Below are 25,014 nucleotides of genomic sequence, written 5' to 3'. Positions count from 1 at the left end.
AGAATGTGTTGTAGGTCTTCATACAACTGTTAACTTCAACTTCTTCAGCATCAGTGGTTAGGGCATAGATTTTGATTACTGTGATGTAGAATGGTTTACCTTGGAAATGAACTGAGATCATCCTGTCATTCTTGAGGTTGCACCCAAGTTCAGACTTTTTTGTTGACTATGAGGGCTACTCTATTTCTTCTGAATGATTCTTGCCTACAACAGTAAATATAGATAATGGTCATCTGAACTAAATTTTCTCATTCCCGTCCATTGTAGCTCATTGATTCCTAAGATATTGATGTTCAATCTTCAAATCTACTGCTTAACCACGTTCAATTTACCTTGATTCATCATACAGGACAGAAATGGTAAGGACTTAACAGAAGCAGAAATAGATGGGGAAACCGTGTAAACAGTGTCAGACTTTATTTTTTGGGGCTCCAAAATCACTGCAGATGGTGACTGCAACCATGAAATTAAAAGACGCTTATTCCTTGGAAGGAAAGTTATGACCAACCTAGAGCGCATTTTAAAAAGAAGAGACAGTACTTTGCCAACAAAGGTCCATCTAGTCAAGACTATGGATGACAGAGGCTGAGATGGCTGGATGGCATCACCAACTCGATGGACATGAGTTTGAGTAAACTCTGGGAGGTGGTGATGGACAGGGAGGCCTGGTGTGCTGCGATTAATGGGGTCACAAAGAGTCAGACATGACTGAGTGACTGAAGTGAACTGAATTGAACAGAAGCAGAAGATATTAAGAAGAGGTGGCAAGAATACACAGAAGACTGTACAAAAAAGATCTTCATGACCCAGATAATCACGATGGTGTGATCATTCACCAGAGCCAGATATCCTGGAATGCAAGTCAAGTGAGCCTAGGGAGCATCACTACAAACAAAGCTAGTGGAGGTTATGGAATTCCAGTTGAGCTATTTCAAATCCTAAAAGACGATGCTGTGAAAGTGCTGCCAGAAAATTTGCCAATCAATATGCCAGCAAATTTGGAAAAATCAGCAGTGGCTAAGGGACTGGAAAAGGTCAGTTTTCATTCCAATCCCAAAGAACAGCAATGCCAAAAATGTTCAAGCTACCGCACAATTGCACTCATCTCACATGACCAACCTAGACAGCATTTTAAAAAGAAGAGACAGTACTTTGCCAACAAAGGCCCGTCTAGTCAAGACTATAGTTTTTCCAGTAGTCATGTATGGGTGTGAGAGTTGGACTATAAATAAAGCTGAGTGCCAAAGAATTGATGCTTTTGAACTGTGGTGTTAGAGAAGACTCTTGAGAATCCCTTGGACTGCAAGGAGATCCAACCAGTCCATCCTAAATGAGATCAGTCCTGGGTGTTCATTGGAAGGATTGATGCTGAAGCTGTAACTCCGATACTTTGGCCACCTGATGGGAAGAGCTGACTCATTTGAAAAGACCCTGATGCTGGGAAAGATTGAGGGCAGGAGGAGAAGGGGATGACAGAGGATGAGATGGTGGGATGGCATCCCCAACTCAGTGGACATGAGTTCGGATAAACTCTGGGAGTTGGTGATGGACAGGGAGGCCTGGCGTGCTGCAGTCCATGGGGTTGCAAAGACTCAGATGTGACTGAATGACTGAACTGAACTGACTGATAGATCTAACTAATATTCCTGGTTCCTATGCAATATTATTATTTACAACATTGGGCTTTCTTTCATGGCCAGACACATCAACAACTGAGCATTTTTTCTGCTTTGGCCCAGCCACTTCTTTTTGGAGCTTTAATAATTTCCCTCTGGTCTTCCTCTGTTCCATGTCCAGTTCTAACTATTGCTTCTTGACCTGCATACACATTTCTCTGGAGGCAGGTCAGGTGGTCTAGTATTCCCACATCTTTCAGAATTTTCCACAGTTTGTTGTGATCCACAGAGTCAAAGGCTCTGTGTAGTCAATAGAGCAGAAGTAGATGTTTTTCTGGGATTCTCTTGCTTTTTCTATGATCCAACGAATGTTGGCAATTTGATCTCTGCTCCTCTGTCTTTTCTAAATCCAGCTTGAACATCTGGAAATTCTCGATTCATGTACTGTTGAAGCCTGGCTTGGAGAATTTTGAGGATTACCTTGCTAGCTTGTGAGATGAGTGCAGTTGTGCGGTAGTTTGAGCATTCTTTGGCATTGCCTTTCTTTGGGATTGGAATGAAAACTGACCTTTTCCAGTCCTATGGCCACTGCTGATTTTTCCAAATTTGCTGGCATATCGAGTGCAGCACTTTCACAGCATCATCTTTTAGGATTTGAAATACCTCAACTGGAATTCCATCACCTCCACTAGCTTTCTTCGTAGTGATGCTTCCTAAGGCCCACTTGACTTCATATTCCAGGATGTCTGGCTCTAGGTGAGTGATCACACCTTTGTGATTATCTGGGTTATGAAGATCTTTCTTGTACAGTTCTTCTGTGTATTCTTGCCACCTCTTCTTAATATCTTCTGCTTCTGTTAGGTCCATACAATTTCTGTCCGTTATCAAGCCCATCTTTGCATGAAGTGTTCCCTTGGTATCTCTAATTTTCTGAAGAAATCTGTAGTCTTTCCCATTCTGTTCTTTTCCTCTATTTCTTTGCATTGATGACTGAGGAAGGCTTTATCTCTCCTTGCTATTTTTTGGAACTCTGCATTCAAATAGGTATATTTTTCCATTTCTCATTTGCCTTTAGCTTGACTTCTTTTCTTAGCTATTTATAAGTCCTCTTCAGACAACAATTTTGCCTTTTTGCATTTATTTTTCATAGGAATGGTCTTAATCACTGCCTCCTGTACAATGTCACAAACCTCTGTCCATCGTTCTTTAGGAGCTCTATCAGATCTAATCCCTTGCATCTATTTGTCACTTCCACTGTACGGCATTTGATTTAGGTTGTACCTGAATGGTCTAGTGGTTTTTCCCTACTTTCTTCATTTTAAGTCTGAATTTGCCAATAAGGAGTTCATGATCTAGCCACTTTCAGCTCTCAGTCTGTTTTTACTGACTGTATAGAGCTTCTCCATATTTGGCTGAAAAGAATATAATCAATCAGATTTTGGTATCGACTATCTGGAGATGTCCATGTTTAGAGTCTTCTCTTGATGTTATTTGAAGAGGATGTTTGTTATGACCAGTATATTCTCATGCAAAAACTCTGTTAGTCTTTGCCCTGCTTCATTTTGTACTCCAAAGCCAAATTTGCCTGTCACTCCACGTATCTCTTGACTTCTACTTTTGCATTCCAGTCCCATCATTGCATTCATTCCAGTAATGAAAAATACATCTTTTTTAGATGTTAGTTCTAGAAGGTCTTGTTGGTCTTCATCACTTCATGGCAAATAGATGGGGAAACAATGAAAACATTGAGAGACTTTATTTTTTTGTGCTCTAAAATCACTGCAGATGGTGACTACAGCCATGAAATAAAAAGACACTTGCTCTTTGGAAGAAATCTATGACCAACCTAGATAGCATATTAAAAAGCAGAGACATTACTTTGTCAACAAAAGTTCATCTAGTGAAACCTATGGTTTTTCCAATAGTCATGTATGTATGTGAGAGTGGACTATAAAAAAAGCTGATCGCCAAAGAATTGATGCTTTTAAACTGTGGTGTTGGAGAAGACTCTTGAGAGTCCCTTGGGCTGCAAGGATATCAAACGAGTCAATCCGAAAGGCAATCAGTCCTGAATATTCATTGGAAGGTCTGATGCTGAAACTCGAATGTTTTGGCTACCTGATGCGAAAAACTGACTCATTTGAAAAGACCCTGATGCTGGGAAAGATTGAAGGCAGGAGGAGAAGGGGATGACAGAGGATGAGGTGGTTGGATGACATCACCAACTTGATGGACATGAGTTTGAACAAACTCTGGGAGCTGGTGATATACAGGGAAGCCTGTCATTCTGTCATCCATGGGGTCGCAAAGAGTTGGACATGACTGAGTGACTGAACTGAACTTCCTCTGCAGCATATTGGATACCTTCTGATCTTGGGGGATCATCTTCTGGTGTCATATCTTTTTACCTTTTCATACTGTCAATGAAGATCTCCAGGCAACAATACTGGAGTGGGTTGCTATTTCTCCTCTAGTGGAGCATCTTTTGTATAAACTCTTCACTGAGTGCAAGCCCCTTTTTGATGATAATGTTTTGACCCATAAAGGGAGATAAATTGATAATGCAGACCAATTCACCCTAAAAAGATAGTGTAAAAGAAACAGAGGCAATGCAAATCATCTTCTTAAATAAATTGTGTAGTTAGTGAGATAGTAAGAAAATACCACACAAGTTCAGTTTAGTTCAGTCGCTCAGTCATGTCCGACTCTTTGTGACCCCATGGACCATAGCACACCAGGCCTCCCTGTCCATCACCAACTCCTGGAGTTACTCAAACTCATGTCCGTTAAGTCAGTGATGCCATCCAACCATCTCATCCTCTGTCGTCCCCTTCTCCTCTCACCTTCAATCTTTCTTAGCATCAGGGTCTTTTCAAATGAGTCAGTTCCTCGCATCAGGAGTATTGAAGCTTCAGCTTCAGCGTCAGACCTTCCAATGAATATTCAGGACTGATTTCCTTTAGAATGGACTGGTTGAATCTCCTTGCAGTCCAAGGGACTCTCAAGCGTCTACTCCAACACCACAGTTCAAAAGCGTCAATTCTTTGGCATTCAGTATTCTTTATAGTCCAACTCTCACATCCATACATGACTACTGGAAAAACCATAGCCTTGATTAGATGGACCTTTGTTGGCAAAGTAATGTCTCTGCTTTTTAATATGCTGTCTAGTTTGGTCATAACTTTTCTTCTAAGAATTAAGCGTCTTTTAATTTCATGGCTGCAGTCACCATCTGCAGTGATTTTGGAGCCCAAGGAAATAAAGTCTGTCACTGTTTCCACTGTTTCCCCATCTATTTGCCATGAAGTGTTGGGACCAGATGTCATTATCTTAGTTTTCTGAATGTTGAGCTTTAAGCCAACTTTTTCACTCTCCTCTTTCACTTTCAAGAAGCTCTTTAGTTCTTCTTCGCTTTCTGCCATAAGGGTGTTGTCATCTGCATATCTGAGGTTATACCAGGCAAAGAGCAGAGAGTACATTTGATTTTAAAGTGGTATATCCTCTGGAGAAGGAAATGGCAACCCATTCCAGTATTCTTGCCTGGAAAATCCCATGGACAGAGGAGCCTCGTGAGCTACAGCCCATGAGGTCACAAAGAATTGGACATGACTCAGCAGCTAACACTCACTCCCAGTCAATATTTGGCTATGGAAACTACCTAAGTTGTAAAGCTGGAGTTTTTGCAGAGTGTGAAGCAAATAGTGAAGTTCAGTCCTATCAAAGGGAATTACTCTTATTCTGGCCTGAATCCCTGACAGAGTGTTCCCTTTGGAATAGGGAACATAAATGTTCTCTTAGTGGTTATCTACATGGTCCCAAAACCTCAAGCTTGGTCTCAGATGGTCATCACCCTTATGTGACTGGTAGGAGGAAATGAAGTTTCCCTCTGAAGGAATGTATCATTTCCTAAATCTCAAATTACTTATAAATATAATTTTTAAAATAAATATTTAGCAAACAACTATAGATAATGAGGTATAAAAAGAATCTAGGCAGTATTAACCATAATCAACAGAAATAGCATACAGCAAAATAGACCTCTGCTCTCCAGTTATTAGAAAGAAGAAAAATTATTTTTCCTGTTAGTGGAGGTAAAGGCTAAGCTTAAAAATTTCAATAAAATCTGAAAACTATAAAATGTGATATAATTATGCAAAAAAAGCCCCCTGAAGTTATAACAACTTAAATCTGACTTGACATTAAGGGCTCAAAAAAATGGGTTTACAAGCCAATTGTGTATGTTTGATATATTCTGAACTGTAGGGTAGGTCATTAAAAACTATACCGAATTAATGTAGAGAGAATATAGAAATATAGAAAACTCAGAAAATAGTGAGAGAGCTAGAAGAGTTGACTAGAGGATTTAACAAGTTTAATCTGAATCCCCTACATGGTCTAGTGGTTAGGATTCCTGGTTTTCACCTATGCAGCCCAGGTTTGACTCCTAGTGTGGGAACCTCAACCATTGGGCTTCCCTCATACCTCAGTCGGTAAAGAATCTATCTGCAATGCAGGAGAGGTTCGATTCCTGGGTCAGGAAGATCCGCTGGAGAAGGAAATGACAACCCACTCCAGTATTCTTACCTGGAGAATCCCATGGACAGAGGAGCCTGGCAGGCTACAGTCCATGGGGTCGCAAGAGTCAGACATGACTTAATAGCAACCAACCAACTAATCTGAGTCCCAGAAGAAGAGAGAGAAAATTATGAAGGGACAATTTTGAAGTGAAAATGACTGAAAATGTCTAAGAACCAGTGAAACACATCACAAGGTAAGCAAGCATTTTAAAAAATGTACACTTAGACACATAATAGTGAAATTCTGGAAAAATTGTCAACGTGGTATTGGCTAAACTTACATGAGTAAGAAAACGAAGCTGAAAATGTAGATGCATAGTTATAATTCTAAAAAAAGATTATAAAATATTGTGGGAAACAACCATAATATAAGGGCAACGATACCTTTCAAATATGTATATCTATATCTGGTAATTACTGCAGTGGAAACTTGGGAGCTTAAGCTCACTAATCATTATTAATACTTGTTATATTTTTTCAAAAATAATTACATTCCCATAGTTTAATTTAAAAATGAAGGTTAAAAAACAATGCCCAGTGCTGTTAAAGAACAGTAAACTAGGTACTTTCATACTCTGCTGTTGGGATTGTATCTTAAAGCAAACTCAGTTTTGGGAAATCAGATTGTATGCTTCAGAAACTATGAAAATAGCCATGATCATTGATCTGGTGATTTAATGTCTGGTTATTTATCCTAAGGAAATACAAATTTGCAGGAAGATTTTATGCATTGCACAGAGATGCTCAGTACACAAATCCTTTGCCTCAAACGCTCTTCACTGGGCACCCTTCAGGTTTCTGTTGAAATGTTGCTTCCTCAGCATGATTTTCTCTCAATATCCAGTTGCAGTTAATACTCTTTCCCAGTCCTTCTATGATGCACTATATCACAGTTATAATTATGTGGGTTTTTCATCTTTATCTGCATAATTGCCATCTTCTCCTCTCTATATATTTTAAGCTCTTCGAGACTTAAATTTGAATAAGGCCTAAAGCGTTTGAGGAAGTGAATTGTGCTTATGTCTGGGGAAAGAATTTTAAGTGTTGGGAACATCAAGTATGAATGCAAGCATGTGCCTGGCATGTGTGGGAAAGAGCAAGGAGAGCAGTATGGGGAGGTAGACAAGGGGAAACAGGGGAGATGAATTAAAGTATCCATTAGCAGAGTTTTTGTTTTCTTTGTATATTTTTCCTTTCTTTTGGTTTTCACTTTTTTCTTAATTATAATTGTTAAGGGGTTTTGTAGTATTTAAAGTGTATCTTAGATTTTTTTTTCTTAGTGGTTTTCTATTTTTTAATTTTCTTCTTATATTTTAATTCCTTTGCCTGGTTTTACACTGGTATTTTAAATTTTTTGGCCAGCTTTTCAAGTTAACTTCATTTACTTTCACACCTTTGCCTGTAAAGAATTAATGAAAATGAATGAGTTATAGTTTATAAGGTTTCCCCTCCCCCACTTTTTTGGCCATGTGACACAGCTTGTGGGATCTTAGCTCCCCAGCCAGGGATCGAACTTGAGGCCATGGCAGTGAAAGCACCAACTCCTAAACCCTGGACTACCTGGGAATTCTCTCTTTCAATATAATTTTGATTTAATTATCAAGTTTTTGCATTTAGTGTTCTTTGTCATTTTTTCCCTAGATTTATTTGCAGTTATTTTTAAGCATGAATTTTTCTACTTATACAATAACAATGGGTTTATGGTAGAAGAGTGGAAGAAAATCCAGAAAGAAGAATAAAGTATATAAAGAATAAAGAATATAACTCTAACCCTAACCCTAACCCTATGGGATTCTCCAGGCAAGAATACTGGAGTGGGTAGCCACTTCCTTCTGCATGGGATCTTCCCGACCCAGGGATCAAACCCAGGTCTCCGACACTGCAGGTAGATTCTTTATCCTATAAAGAATCTTCTGAGCCACCAGGGAAGCCCATTGGTACTAAATCATATTTTCTTTTTTTACTTATATTTTACTGTAAGCCACCATACATTCTTTTTGGAAAGAGATGTACTTTAAATCAACTGATAAATAAATAACATTTTATTATTGTGCTACAATAAGATGATCACTAAGTGTCTACTACCAAGAAATTGGAAAATCAAGTCTTGGTATAAATAAATGCTGTATCAATGTATTTTTATTGACTTGAAAAGTTGACATTTTTCCGAGTGAGAAAGAGCAGATCATATAGTACTGTGTATATTGACATGACTTTAATTAGGAGTTGTTTATATTGATTTGTATAGCCCATATCTATATATGCCTGACCTATATATTCCCTATCTATGTATCCCCAATTTATCTGTACTCATATCTACATATAGTTGATCTATATATGCCCACATCAATGTATGCACAGAAAGAGATCTTGAAGAGAGTTTGCCAAATGATGATGATTTGTGGTGGTGAATCTTATGTGGATGTTATAATCTCTAATTTATACTTCTGTTTTCTTTTTGAATTCTTAATCATGTATGTAGAATTTTATCAAAAGTATTATTTTCCTAAAAGAGACCTGCCATTTTTTTCTTTAAATAATTCTTATGTTTAGAATGCCACAGTTTAAAACTTGGACAACTTGTTTACATGTAACTTGCAAAACTTCACCTGGATTTACCTTTAACTTCAAAACTAACGCAGGGTGACACAGTAGAGTTTTAAATATTATTCAACTAGCTATAAATTCTGTTTCCATACAACACATAAAAGTTTGAAACTTATTTCATATGTTGCATTTAGCTACCAACAGGTTATTTTATCCTGATTTCTTGTCAGTTGGTGTTTCAGAAGCATTTCTAAACAGAAATCTTCCTAAGAAATATAGAAATCATGTTTTACCTTTTAGTGACATCATATCTTTAAAAACTAAATTCTCTACACTAAAATAATAAACCTTTGTTATTTGTTTGTAATATATATGTTTGCTCTGCTGTGCAAAGGACAAGAAAGGCACAAAGAGTCCATGTAGAAGTTGGTTGTTAAATATTCAAGCTCAGTTTACCAGGATCTTTATTATACCACCAGAAGTTTTCTGTAATGAAGAGCTACTTGTAACATCAAAGCACAGGAAGCATTATCTCTTCCCCCATAGCCCATGACCTAAAAGCTTTTCTTTTTATCTTTATATGAAAGAGAAACATGCTTTTCAAAAAAGCCTCAACATTTGTGGACGTTGTATGCATCCTGTAAAGTAGACTCTGGATGTAGTCTATGATGTATGCCTTTGTCCAAGTATTTTGTTTTTTCAGCATTGTGCTTTTTATTATTTTCTTGGGGAGCCAGAAAAAGAGAATTTTGTTTTAAACTAATTTTTGAGAGAGAAAATGGTTTCTAACTAGCAACATAGGGTTTTTTCCAGTAAAATCTGAAGATATGAAAAAGTGGCAATGGTACTTGTTGGATCCTCCTTTTATATTCTTTTAGAAAATAATAGAAGCATATTTCATCAGTCCATAGAGATAGTTTTTGGAATCCAAAATTTAGATAGGTATTTCTAAAAACATATTACAACCAAATTGGACACTCATAATTGAGCCAGTAGCTCCTGACAGGTGAAGAGGAATGTCAGTGTTCCTGCTTCCCTTTCATTTTATATTAAATACAGAGTATTTCGGGGAAAACAAAGGTGGGAATAATATACAACTGGAACACAGGAAGAGGGGGCTTGTCTAAAGAAATTATCTAACATTTTCCTTTCACTTGATTTTAATTGTATCTTGCCATAGTCATACATATGGGTTTGTCAGGTGGCTCTAGTGGTAAAGAACCCGCCTGCAATGCAGGAGACACAGGAGACTGGGGTTCAATTCCTGAGTAGGGAAGATCACCTTGAGGAGGGCATGGCAACCCACTCCAGTATTCTTGCCTGGAGAATCCCCATGAACAGAGGAGCATGGCGGGCAAGCAAAGAGTTGGACATGACTGAAGTGACTTAGCAGGCATGCATGCACAAATAGAGACTGTTTAATCATATTATTTCTGTTTGTATGGAGACATACAATGGTAGGGCTTCCCTGGTGGCTCAGATGGTAAAGAATCTGCCTGCAGTGCAGGAGACCCAGATTTGATCCCTGGGTCAGGAAGATCCCCTGGAAAAGGAAATAGCAACCAACTATAGTATTCTTGCCTGGAAAATTCAAGGACAAAGGAGCCTGGTGGGCTACAGTCCATGGGGTCACAATGATTTGGACACAACAGAGTGACTAACACTACCATACAATGGTAAGACATTTGTAAGTGCTTTTAATAGTCATTTCACATGATTGCATGAAAAAAATGCTTGAATTTGTATAAATACCTCTGACTTTTTATGTGAAAAATCCAAACTCCAATATTTGGTTGTTTTAGAATCATTAGAATTAGAAGAAAAATTGTTGAGGGAACAGGTAATTAGAAAAGCAGAAGTGAACCAAATCGGGTTCTTGGATTCATACTTGGCTTTTTGGGTAAGATGTTGAGTTAGAGAAATGATAGATATGCTCTGGACTGTCCCAAATGATTCCAAGTTGTTCAGGCATGAGGTTATCATCATGTTAGAAGGCTAGCAGGTTGAGATGCTGGTGCTAGGAAGGGTGGGCTAAGGTTATATACCTCATTCAGGAAAGCATTTGGATTACTGGCCTATGCCATTGTTGGATTTGCCAGAAATCCCTGCCAAGTAGAGGAATAAAGTTTCTTGAATTCTCTTTACCGAGCCAGTGTTTGATCCATTTTCATTCTTATATTTACACTTTAAAATATTCATTTGATCGTGCACTCTGTGCTGGGCATACAGTAAAATGAGACTAAGATTCCTACCATGCAACAGCTTACAATTTTTAGCTTGGATTATAGATAGTGAGCTAAAATTTCTGGGACTCAGACCCTGTCTGAGTTTCAGTTTGCTCATCTTTAAAATGAATGAATTGGAGTTGTTGTTCAATCACTCAGTTGAGTCTGACTGTTTGCAACCCCATGGACTGCAGTATGTCAGGCCTCCCTGTCCATCACTCTCCTGGAATTTGCTCAAACTCATGTCCATTGAGTCAGTGATGCCATCCAACCATCTCATCCTCTGTTGCCCCCTTCTCTTCCTGTCCTCAATCTTTCCCAGCATCAGTAATTTTCCAGAGTCGGCTTTTTGCATCAAGTGGCCAAAGTATTGGAGTTTCAGCTTCAGCATTGGTTCTTCCAAAGAATATTTAGTGTTGATTTTCTCAGGGATTGACTGATTTGATCTCCTTACTGTCCAAGGGACTCTCAAGAGTCTTCTCCAGCACTGCAGTTCGAAAGCATCAATCCTTCAGTGCTCAGCCTTCTTTATGGTCCAGCTCTCATATCCATACATGACTACTGGAAAAAAACATAGCTCTGACTATATAGGCCTTTGTTGGCAAAGTGATGTCTCTGCTTTTTAATGCACTGTCTAGGTTGGTCATAGCTTTTCTTTCAAAGAGCAAGCGTCTTTTGATTTCATGGGTGCAGTCACCACCCACAGTGATTTTGGAGCCCAAGAAAATAAAGTTTGCCACTGTTCCATTGTTTCCCCATCTTTGCCATGAAGTGATGGGACCAGATGCCATGACCTTAATTTTTTAAATATTGACTTTTAAGTCAGCTTTCTCACTCTCCTCTTTCACCTTCATCAAGAGGCTATTTAGTTCCTCTTTGCTTTTTGCCATTAGGGTGGTATCATTTGCATATTTGATGTTATAGGTATTTCTCCTGGCAATCTCGATTCCAGCTTCCAATGCTTCATTCAGCCCAGCATTTCCCATGATATACTCTGAATATACGTTGAATAAGCAGGGTGACAACATAAGCCCTTCACATTTGCTCATCTTTAAAATGAATGAGTTGGAATGATACATCACTAAGCCTAGTTTTAACTTTTACTCTCAACTCCATAAAAGTGAAGTTGCTCAGTCCAACTCTTTGTGACCCCATGGACTGTAGCCTACCAGGCTCCTCCGTCCATGGGATTTTTCTAGGCAAGAGTACTGGAGTGGGTTGCCATTTCTTTCTTCGTCAACTCCATATTTACCCAATAAAATAAAACAAAAGCAAAATTTAAATTCCTCATGGAGCTAAGAAAACAAATAACTTGTCTAATAATTTTGACTGTGATAAAGTGTCTGAGAAAAGTTGATTAGGACTGAAACTTAACTATTGGGTCACCAATCCCTCTAATGTACTAAACACAGCTAAATGTTTTTACACGTTTGTATTTTTTAATGTTCTAAATCCTTTGACCTCTCTGTTACATGTGCACAAGCTTTCCTCTAGTCCTAAATCAGCTTGCTATGACTCATAATCAGGGAGAGGTGATTAGGACAGAATATGTGAAAACTAGAATATAAGGTGTTACTGATGTTGCTATTCTGAGGAAAGCAAAACCAAAATATATTTTAGAGGCCAAGAGACCCTTGTGTATCAGTGAAGCTTTGGTATGTAGGTTGTGGATGTGAATGAGGCTGCCTCTGCTACCCAAGTGGTTAGTATAGTATCAGAGTGGAAGATCACTCATGTTTATTTGTGATGAGTGGTTTTACTGAGTACAACCTAGAAATCTCCTTCTTTCCCCTGGTTCTCTATGGCCCTGCTGCCACCAAATATGTGTCAAGGGCATTAGAGAAAATATCCCATGTGCTGTGTGATTCTGCATTAACTTTACAAAGAAAATTGATGGAATATGAATAAATACCAGTACAGGAATTATAAACCAGGTATAAAACTAAGACACTTTAAATTTCATCTCAGGATTCCTAAGTATGCATATACATATAACGATGTATATAATTATGTATGACTATATATAGTATATAAATACAAAATACTGTTGGGGGTCTTAACCATCAGATCAGATCAGATCAGTTGCTCAGTCGTGTCCAACTCTTTGTGACCCCATGAATCGCAGCACGCCAGGCCTCCCTGTCCATCACCAACTCCCGGAGTTCACCCAGACTCACGTCCATCGAGTCAGTGATGCCATTCAGCCATCTCATCCTCTGTCGTCCCCTTCTCCTCCTGCCCCCAATCCCTCCCAGCATCAGAGTCTTTTCCAATGAGTCAACTCTTCGCATGAGGTGGCCAAAGTACTGGAGTTTCAGCTTCAGCATCATTCCTTCCAAAGAAATCCCAGGGCTGATCTCCTTCAGAATGGACTGGTTGGATCTCCTTGCAGTCCAAGGGACTCTCAAGAGTCTTCTCCAATACCACAGTTCAAAAGCATCAATTCTTCGGTGCTCAGCCTTCTTCACAGTCCAACTCTCACATCCATACATGATCACAGGAAAAACCATAGCCTTGACTAGACAGACCTTTGTTGGCAAAGTAATGTCTCTGCTTTTGAACATGCTATCTAGGTTAGTCATAACTTTCCTTCCAAGGAGTAAGCGTTTTTTAATTTCATGGCTACAGTCACCATCTGCAGTGATTTTGGAGCCCAGAAAAATAAAGTCTGACACTGTTTCCACTGTTTCCCCATCTATTTCCCATGAAGTGGTGGGACCAGATGCCATGATCTTTGTTTTCTGAATGTTGAGCCAACTTTTTCCACTCTCCACTTTCACTTTCATCAAGAGGCTTTTGAGTTCCTCTTCACTTTCTGCCATAAGGGTGGTATCATCTGCATATCTGAGGTTATTGGTATTTCTCCTGGCAATCTTGATTGGTGTTATCAATTTCTCTGGTTTACAAAACACTTTTATGTGTTATATTTGTATATATTTTAGTACATATATATATATCATATACATACAAGTATTGTATGTATCAGGGAGATAGTGAAGGACAGGGAAGTATGGCATGCTGTGTTCATGGGATTACAAAGATTCAATATGACTTAATGACTGAAAAACAATAGCAGTTAAACATATGTATTATTTTGTTAAATATATGTGTGTGTGTGTGTGTGTGTATGTGTATAGAGAGAGAGACAGAATCTTGTTCTACTCATTCACAGTAATATTACACTCAGGAGGGTCACTTAATGGATTAGGGCAAAGAGAGCTTTATATTCTGAAAGGCTAGGTACACTTTCTATTTTATTCTATGCACTATCTTTTTATTGCTCGAGCATTGGAAGCATTTATTTTGTTAACAAAGCTCTGTCTAACTGCTAGAAATTCTGACTGTAATGGGCTTCCCAGGTGGTGCTAGTGGTAAAAACCTGCCTGCCAATGCCAGAGACATAAGAAACACAGGTTTGATCCTTGGGTCCAGAAGATCCCTTGGAGGAGAGCATGGCAACCCATTCCAGTATTCTTGCATGGAGAATCCTATGGATAGAAGAGCCTGGCAGGCTATAGCCCCTGGGGTTACAAAGAGTTGGACATGACTGAAGCAATTTAGCATTCATGCATGCAAACTGACTATGATATGTTATATACTAGACTTCTTATATAGAATGAATGCTAAACAACAATGATATGCATCGTGTTCACAGTATTTTAATAAGTCTTTGATGAGGAATATTGTGAAATTTAGAAAGCAATTCAGCAATTTTTTAAGGTAAATGTCCTTTTAAAGACATTGTACCATCACTTCAAACATATAATTACTTATTTTTGGACTTCCCTTGTGGCTCAGCTGGTAGAGAATCTGCCTGCAATGCAGGAGACCTGGGTTCGATCCCTGGGTTGGGAAGATTCCCCTGGAGAAGGGAAAGGCTACCCACTCCAGTATTCTGGCCTGGAGAATTCCATGGACTATATAGTCCATGGGGTCGCAAAGAGTCTGATAGGACTGAGTGACTTTCACTTCCACTTAACATCTAAAAGATGATGCTATTAAAGTGCTGCACTCAATATGCCAGCAAATTTGGAAAACTCAGCAGTGGTTACAGGACTGGAAAAGGTCAATTTTCATTCTGATCCCAAAGAAAGGCAATGCCAAAGAATATTCAAACTACTACACAATTGGACATATCTCACATGCTAGCAAAGTATTGCTCAAAATTTTCCAAGCCAGGCTTCAACAGTATGTGAACTGTGAAATTCCAGATGTTCAAGGTGGATTTAGAAAAGGCAGAGGAACCCAAGGTCAAATTTCCAACATCCACTGGATCATTGAAAAGGCAAGTGAATTCCAGAAAAATATCGACTTCTGCTTTATTGACTATGCCAAAGCCTTTGACTGTGTGGATCACAACAAACTGTGGAAAATTCTGAAAGAGATGGAAATACCAGACCACCTGACCTTCCTCTTGTGAAATATGTATGCAGGTCAAGAGGCAACAGTTAGAACAGGACATGAAACAACAGACTGGTTCCAAATAGGGAAAGGAGTAAACAAGTCTGTATATAGTCACCCTGCTTATTTAACTTATATGCAGAGTACATCATTAGAAATGCCGGGCTGGATGAATCACAAGCTGTAATCAAAATTGCTGGGAGAAATAATAACCTCAGATATGCAGATGATACCACCCTTATCGCAAAAAGTAAAGAACTTAAGAACCTCTTGATGAATGTGAAAGAGGAGAGTGAAAAGTTGGCTTAAAGGTCAACATTCAGAAAACAAAGTTCATGGCATTTGGTCCCATTACTTTATGACAAATAGATGGGGAAACAATGGAAACAGCTAGAGACTTTTATTTATTTATTTATTTTGGACTCCAAAATCACTGCAGATGGTGACTGCAGCTCTGAAATTAAGAAACCCTTACTCCTTGGAAGAAAAGCCATGGCCAACCCAGACAACATATTAAAAAGCAGAGACCTTACTTGCCAGCAAAGGTCCATCTAATCAAGGCTATGGTTTTTCCAGTAGTCATGTATGAATGTGAGAGTTGGACAACAAATAAAGCTGAGTGCAGAAGAATGTTGTTTTTAAATTGTGGTGGTGGAGAAGACTTGACAGTCCCTTGGACTGCAAGGAGATCAAAGCCATCAATCCTAAAGGAAACCAGTCCTGAATATTCATTGCAAGGACTGATTCTGAAGTTGAAGCTCCAATACTTTGGCCACTTAATGTGAAGAACTAACTGATTGGAAAAGACTCTGATACTGTGAGAGATTGAAGGCAGGAGGAGAAGGGGACAACAGAGGATGAGATGGTTGGATGGCGTCACTGACTCAATGGACATAAGTTTCAGCAAGCTCTGGAAGTTGGTGATGGACAGCGAAGCCTGTCGTGCTGTGGTCCATGGGGTCTCAAACAGTCGGACACAACTATGCGACTGAACTGAATGGTTAAAAAGAAGATTCTCATTGATAAGTAAAAACATGAAAAGAAATTATTTTATTTAAAAACAGGTTCCCTGTTGCCTCTATCTCCTTTTTTTCAATGTATTTTTGTATACATTTTTTATCCTGTAGAACTTGCATTTTCTCCATTTATATCTGTCAAAATTCAGCTGTATAACATTGCCTTAGCTCTCTAAAAGAAAAAAAATGTAAAAGAAATGCACACCATATCAGTAAAAAGGCTGTTTACAGATTTTAGGAATGCTCAGTCTAGTTATATTATCTTGTGTCCCCCTAGTTTTCATGTGTACAAACAAAAACAGCAATTTATTAAAATTATGTAATTAGTAAGTACTTTTCTTTTTTTTTTTACTAGTTTGTACACACTGCTAGCCCTTCAGCCATGTTAATATCTTAACATCTGCAAGTTGGTTTGATCTGTGAAGTATTTTTGTGTCCTGGAACAAAGTTCAAGAGACTAAAATCCTTTGTGTACTTATAGTGAACCAACAATGGTGCATATTTTTCTATTAATTGATGTATTAGTCAGACCTCAAGACTGTGAGGAAAATCTGAGAAAATATTGCCCAGGAGTAAATGGATTCTAATTTATGCTGAAAATTTTTAAATACATACTGTTTTGCATGAAAGTGCAAATGTGAGTAAATTATATATGGTGCCTACTCATTGCTTAAACCCTCTTGAAAAAAAGAAAAATATTTTTGTTTACATCTCACTAATATGCCAACCTTTGGCTAGTTAATGTTTACTCCTATTTGTCACAGGTAGATTGCATGGGACATGAGACATTCATTATAGAGACAAGTACGCTCTGTTCACAAAGTTAGATGACAGAACAAGTCATGGTGTGTATTGTAATTTCTATGCTACTGTACATCTTCAGGCTGTCTGGGGTAAGATACTTACTAAGCATTGCATTATGGCTGTCAGAATGCTTCATGGATGGTAATTAAATAAAGGAAGTGTTATTGGTTTGTAGAGTTAAACCAGTATCAGACGTATTCTAGAAATCTCTTCTAGAAAGCTTTTACTTTGAACATTAAGTTTTGGGAAAAGTATATTTTGCATTTGTTGACTAATCTTTTATTAAAAGCTCATTTTCTAGGATATTCACTGAAATTATCCACTTCTATTTTCTTGTGATAAGTCAGTGGCCATTTCGCCTATCAGAGAACTGAATTGTAAGCAGTGCTGCCCTGTGAAATGATAGTTTTCCCTCTTTCTGTCTGATCAGTTACTATATTCAAAACACAACAAAAAACTTTGAAGGGCAAATAGAAAGACCAAAAGCAGAAGGATTAAAAAGAAGTATGTTTGTTTAATTTTTGTCATTTTTCAGAAAATTTTCTCTGGAATTTAATGCTATAATTTAATATCTAATTGCACAGATACTTCAGTAGGAAATGGATAATTTTTCTTTTATATTTACTTATGAATATAACTTTTATAGCTATTAGCTGTGTCACTGGTAAAATCATACTACAGAACAGCATGAGGTCAACAAACTGTGTTACAAAGGGCAAAGGTCAAATCCTGTGTGTACCTGTTTTTGTAATTAAAACTTTACTGGTATTCAGGCCATTGTTTATGCATTGTCTATAGCTGCTTTCTGGTTACTATGGTCAAGCTGAAAGGTTGTTACTGAGAGTTTAAAGGCCCATAATGTCTAACTTATTTAGTATCTGGTTCTTTACAGAAAAGTTTACTGACCCCTGTACTAGTACGTAGATTTGCTAATTTGTAAGGGAACACACAAGCTTTTTGTTTGTTTTTGTAGTATGTGATAATGAGAAAGAATAAAGATATTTATTATTTCATGTGATTTTTTTGGTGAAGTATATTTGCATTATTGCTTAAAATTTTTTAAAGTCTTAGCAATGTCCTGGTAGAAAGAGATTCAGCTTGGATGCATATCGGATCAGTGTACACTGCCTGGTGGATAGTTAGTAAGTTGGTATCTCTTCAAAGATAAAATATTTTCTAAAGCATGCTGTGAGATTGGCATAGAAAGGAAACTGGAAATAGGGTTCAGGTGAATCAGTGCACTGTTGTCTAACCATGCAGCTATGATCTGCCTGTAACTGCGTGAATTGAGGTTAGTCTGCAGCCCCTATCAGCTTGTTCTTGGCGAGGCTCCCAAACCTCTAACTGTATCATGGCTGTGGCTTCATTCTCTATAGCAGATTATTCCCATGGCTGTCTCTGGGCCAATTTTTTTTTTTTAATCTGTCACATTTACTTCCCTAAAAAAAAGGAAAAGAAACTTGTTAAGAAATAAAAAAGAGTATATGTGCTAAGTTATTTTAAAATTTTTTGTATCTTCATTTAGTCGTTAAATAGCTGTTTATGTATGTGTGTGCTTCAGTTTACACATGCCTGATTAACAAAAACTAGTAGAATTGTGAAATAAGGTACCGTGTTCCAAAAGAGAGCTTTTCTGTAAAACATCTAGCAGAAGGATAACAGATAATGATGCAATGGTTAACGGTATTATTTTCAAAAATTGAAAAGGAATATCACTAGGAACTAGTTTGGCATTTTCCTATATGACATCCTATTTAGGGCTCTGAATCTCAGCTATGCAGTTCTGTGGATTTGAATCCAACAGAGAATATGTAGCTTTCATACAGTTTTCTTCAGCTGTAAGAAATATAATCATTGCAATGGGATGCCTCAAGCCTGGGTCAATTAAACCATTTCTGAAGACAGCAGGTGCTCTCCAGGGATAGTCAGGATGGGGAAGGTACCTGTTGTTCATTGCATCACAGTGTCACCCACCCAGATAGATTTAGTGCAGGTCACTGTGTTAATGAATCAGTTAGGAAGAGGAATGTGAAAATGTTGCAATTTAACAAATGCACTAAAATATAAATATAGAAAAAATATTTTTAAAGGCTAAGCCATTTAGGTTTTAGATACTTAGATTTTCTCTCAATGTTAATCCTGAGAAGTAACTAAATGAATATAAAAATAAAGATATAAGTATTTACAATAAAATATAATTGCCTGACAAAAATACCCGCTTTATTTTGAGCTAAACAAATGAGCATTTTCAGACTCAATGTATTATAATGTTAATTTATATCAGATCTTGGGAGGAAGTAACATATTTTATTCTTAATTATCTGTTGCCTCAAGATATAAGATTCCTATAATTTTGAAGATATAGAGCAGAAGTCAAAGTTTCAACACTGGAATACAGATAGCCCACTGACTTCCTATTGGATATAAATAGCTTTTAAAAAAAAACAGAAATTTTATTAAAATATAGATTCCAAAATTCCACTGAAAATCTAGGAGATTTTGATGTTTGTTTTGTCTTAAAATTTTTGTTAATGTAAATGTCCATGCAGCTGTTAAAAAACAAATTCAAATAGTATAGAGGATCATAAAGAGATTTTCTTGATACTTGCCCCAGTTTTACATTTTCTTAAGTATTCTTCCATAAATGCTCATGCTTGTATGAACATATGAGTGAAAGAGACAATGAAATCTATTTTTCTATGCTAAGTATTTTAGGGATTAACTCCCACTTGTTAATTTTTACTACTTTACTTCTTTATGCTTTCTTATACTCCACGTTTATTGTCATCACTTTAGAATTTTTAAGTTTTTACCTTTGACAAAGCTTCCTTTTCTCCTCTTGCACTTAAATTTACTATTATGTAAATTTCAAATGCTGTCCTTTTGATGCTTGACAGACCTGGTGGTCATCGCAATGATGGAGGGAGGAGGGCTTCACAGGGCACCTCTCAACAGGGCAGGTTGAGAGGTGCCACATGTCCCTGTGAACACCATGCTCCATGCTACAATCTACTAGTCCTTTAAATAGCCATCCAAAAGGTTCAAGTATTTTTCTGAAAACTCATAGTTAATAACTGGAAAAATCAGGAGCCTCTTCTTGACAAAGACTGGGCATGTTCAGCTAGATTGATGTTATTTGAACCCTTCTAACTTCTGAAAGGGCTGAAGCAGATAACAGAATCTAAACTTACTCTGATATATTTTTCAGTCCTTTCCCCTGGTGTATTGAGTTCGAGGGATTTGGGGGCTGAGCAGAGAAATAGACATGACCATGAGGTGGCAGTAGCACACAGTGAGTTTTATTTGGGTAGAGATTTGACAGGTTTGCACTTGGGGAACGTCCCTCACGGCAGGAGACCTTCCAGAAGTGTTGGCTGGGCATACCTAGAAGAGGAAGAGGGCGAGGAGAATCAAAGAGGAGAATCTAAGAGGGGGTGCCTGTCTAGATGATGTTGCTGACAGCATGATGGAGAGTCTCTGGGTCAGAGAGCTCTGAAGGGCAGCAGCAGTTTGGGGTCTTTCTTTTATAGCCACAGAGTTTATCTGATCTATGCTTAGAAGATCTTGGGTGCAGTTTTTTGTGGTATGCAAAGCAGGAAGGCTCTGCAAAGCTAAAACCTGCTTATTTGGGATGCATTTAAAACAACTGGATGTTTAAAAATTTGGGATCTTTTCGTGGGCTTTGGATCACAGTCCCAGGCTACTGTGAAGAAATAGACAGCATAGAGCTAATGTACAGAGCCATTTTTTTGGCTTTTTAATATAATAACCAGGTTTCACTAATTTTGTTTGTAGATGTGTATTGTGCTTCATTATAACAGACTCCAAATACACATAAAATATACACTCCAATAAAATGTTTAATAGACACACAGTATATTTGTTAACATCATCATTTTGTCATTTCTCCAGGTTTTTCAAAGGAATAAATTACTAGAGTTTGATTACTCTGTGTGCCCTGCCCTTAAAACTACTCCCTTCCTTGCCTTCTTCAAAAGATTCTCCTAAATATGTTTAGCTTCATATATTAGATGTATGTTTGTATATGTATATTATGTATACACTATATATTATATCTGTATATAATTAAAAAACTTGTTTGGGGATGATTTAAAACTTTATATAAATAATAACACAGCATACATAGTCTTCTGTTCACTACTTACAATTTTTGAAATTTATCCAAATGAATCCATTTGACACCTATAGATCATTTGTTTTCCCTGCTAAATAGTATTTCATTATGTGAATATAGCATGACTTTTGAACAATTTCATGTCGATGGACACTTAAGTTGTTTCTAGCTTATTATTTTTGCAAATGAGCTTTGTAGACATATCCTCTTATGTAAATGCTGCTACTTGGTTATTCCATTTCAGTACTGTGATTATAAATTGTCAAATAATTCCCAGACACCTATGTGTACAGATCTGAGACTATAATGAAATTATATATATATGTATATATTATATACATATATGTATATATGTATATATGTGTATGTATGTGTGTGTATATATATGCATGTATATGTGCATATATATGTATGTATGTATATATATGTATACATAATATACATATATATATATACATACATATGATACATATATATATATAATTTCATTATAGTCTCAGACCTGTACACATAGGTACAAATTTATTAAGAATAGAAATTATATATACATATAATTTCTATTCTTAATAAATTTATAATCTTTGTTTAATCTTGTATATATTTCTAAATAAGAATGACTAGTATTTGATAGTTTGATTTCACCTTTAATTTTACTAAATTTAAATTTACTTCTAAGACAAAAGTATTGTCAGTGTTATTAATTCATTATTTCTCCCCAACTTTGGTTTTGGTAGTCTTCCAAGTTGCACAGGTAGATGTGAATGACCATGTTATAGTTTTGTCTTAAGGAGAATCTGGTGTTTAAGAGCCTTCCTGAATGTCTAACACTGTCACTTGCTTAGTTAATGATTTATTAAATATATCACAGCAATTAGATAAATGAGTTAAAAAAAATGTTTTCTACTGTAGCTCAAGTAATTTAAATCACTCTCTAAGAGCTGTATTTTGGGAAAAGTCATACTGACAGGCACATGACATAGTAAGGATAATGATCAATATAAGCTGATAACTTCTAATGGGAAATATATACACGTTTTGAACTGCATTCTAAATCACTTGCTTTTCCAGCATTTATTATATGCAACAAACATGTAGAAAGTGGTTAGCTAAAACAGGTAGTTGGAAAATATTTTAGCATTTTTATCTAAACAAATGTCAGAATTTTTTTGAAAATGAAAAATGCTAAGTATAATAAAAGTATATATTTATGCTCTCGGCAGCCAAATGTGCTTTTTAATGGAATTTAAATAAATGGAATTTTTATGACAAAAAAAGCTACAGTAAAAGCAGTGATTATATTTTTCATAGTTCATTTGCCTTTTTTGCCCTGCAGACCTTGTGTGGAGGAAAATGAGATCCCGAGTGAAGTCTACAATGTCATTGACTCTGAAGAAGGACTCAGAGACCCATTGGTGTTTAATGACCCTTACTGGCCTATGCAATGGGAACTGGTATGATCTTCAGAAATAGATGGTTTTTTGGCAATGTTAAGAAATATTATTTTCATCATGTTTTAATGCAATAGACACTTTTATGCACTGCTTGCTTTTATCTATTGGTTTTGCAGAGAGACTTAGCAAACTTTTGATGAAATATTACTGCCAGCTTATTAATGAGCACTAATCCTTTTAATTTGACTACATCCTTAGGGTTTGATTTAGCCTGTAAAAAATACCAGTAGAAAACCTAAGACATTTAAATTTGGTATATGTAAACAGGCTCATTACATAGAAATGTTGTTGCCATTCAGGCTTGAAGTTCTTATTTTTGCATAACCAGAATATATTTTATATTACTTCAATAATGAGAGAACTCATCTTTGCCTCTGTGGAGTAGGTAGATGTTAGAACATTGCACAACAAACTTTTTTTCATAATACTTATAGTGTTGGACTTTTCTGGACCACATTGCCCTGTCATTTATACAAAACTGTGACAATGGAAAAGTCTGAGAAAAACACACATAAATTCTGAGCATTAATAAGTAAAAAAATAGTTGAAAAAGATAATGCTAAATAGTCTTAAAGGAAGTCTTTGAAATGTGAGAACAACTTGGTGATAACACAAAAGATAAATCGAAGACCTTGCTGTCTCCATACTTAGCTCCTCAAAGGTCTGTAAATTATACTGTGTTTTAGATGGTCTAATGTTATATACTGAGGAAAAGGTTAAGTGTATTTTATCATTTTCCTTGAAATAATGAGGTTAAAAAATGGGAAACTGTTGTGGTAGCTCTTTTTCTTTATGTTGATCATTGGCAGTTACCAAGTCTACTATCTGAAAAGAGTAGAACGCTCATTTTGGAAAATGTCCAGGTCACTTTTCTGTACCTTTGATTCACCTTTAAAAACTGAATAGTAATTTAGAAAGCTCTAAGAGTCGGACACGACTGAGCGACTTCACTTTCACTTTTCACTTTCCTGCATTGGAGAAGGAAATGGCAACCCACTGCACTATTCTTGCCTGGAGATTCCCGGGGGCGGCGGAGCCTGGTGGGCTGCTGTCTATGGGGTCTCACAGAGTCGGACATGACTGAAATGGCTTAGCAGTAGCAGTAAGAGATGTACATGACTACATTTGACATTTCAAACATGCATGTGCAGAAACTTGAGTAAAAAAGAATTAAGAATTTCTTCATTTACCTGGAGTTGAGATAATCATTAACAAGTGATTGGACTAGGGGTAATTAGGATAATGAAAGTCAAAGATATAAGGAGTGAGATTAAGAAAAAGGAGGGAGGAACAGTAGCTAGATAAGACGAAAGGCATGAATAGGGAGGAAATCTTTTTCAACTTTCGTTTGTTGGTTTTTTGACCTTAATAAGCAGTAATAATAAGATGAATACTTGAGGATTACATTTGTGATACTTTGTAAATAGTCACCAGCAAAAAATACTCTTTTTTTTTTTTTTGCATTAGGTTACTAAATACCAAGCTCCTCCATGCTAAGGTCAAGGATTTCAGGAGACACAGGATGGAAGTAGATAGAAGGTAAGTGATATAGGAAAAAAACAGAAGAACTGAGTATCAGTCAATAAAGTGACTGATTAGAAATGGGGACTAGTCTTAAAGACTTAAACAATTGAGTCGTCTTGAAATCAGATGAAATTGAGCAAGAAAAGGATTGAGCAGAGCTAGTAGGATAACTGTACCATTTTCTAGGAAAGAAGTTGATAGATTTTCACTGCAAATGACCAGGTAGTAAATATTTCCAGGTTTGTGGACCATATAAATCTTGGTGGCATATTTTTGATATTGTCATTCTAGTCCTTTAAAATTGTAAAAATCTTTCTCAGTTTTAGTCATAGAAGAAGAGGCTGTAAGTTAGATTTCACTTGGAGGCCATAGTTTATTGACATCTGTAGAAAGTAAAGGGAAAAAAGAGTTAAAGAGTAAATAGCTGTTCAGATTTAGCTATATTGCTCTTTTTTTCCATTGACGTATAGTTGATTTTCAATGTTGTGTTATTTTCTGCTGTGCAGCAAAGTGACTCATATATATATATATATATACACACACATATACACATATATACATTCTTTTTCATATTCTTTTACATTTTGGTTTATCACAGGATATTGAATATAGTTCCGTAGGACCTTCTTGTTTATCCATTCTCTGTTACAATTATTTGCAGATTTAGTTATCTCTTTTAACATCCAGTTGCTGCGGTGTCTATGTATACATTACAGTA

General features: G+C 36.8%; 1 long non-coding RNA gene across 1 annotated transcript in view; it reads left to right on the top strand.

Annotated features, from left to right (window-relative positions):
• The window catches only part of LOC113898337, a 429,587-nt gene extending 405,274 nt beyond the window's left edge, over positions 1-24,313 (top strand). The window contains exons 4-5 of the long non-coding RNA XR_003512613.1: positions 22,655-22,772; positions 24,240-24,313. This is a non-coding gene — a long non-coding RNA (uncharacterized LOC113898337). The remainder of the gene's footprint in view (positions 1-22,654; positions 22,773-24,239) is intronic.
• Positions 24,314-25,014: the final 701 nt, after the last annotated feature.

This window comes from Bos indicus x Bos taurus, chromosome 9 (assembly GCF_003369695.1).
Source record: "Bos indicus x Bos taurus breed Angus x Brahman F1 hybrid chromosome 9, Bos_hybrid_MaternalHap_v2.0, whole genome shotgun sequence".
Lineage (NCBI taxonomy): Eukaryota > Metazoa > Chordata > Mammalia > Artiodactyla > Bovidae > Bos > Bos indicus x Bos taurus.
Note: the sequence above shows the minus strand (reverse complement) of the source record. Positions and strands in the feature narration are given on the sequence as shown.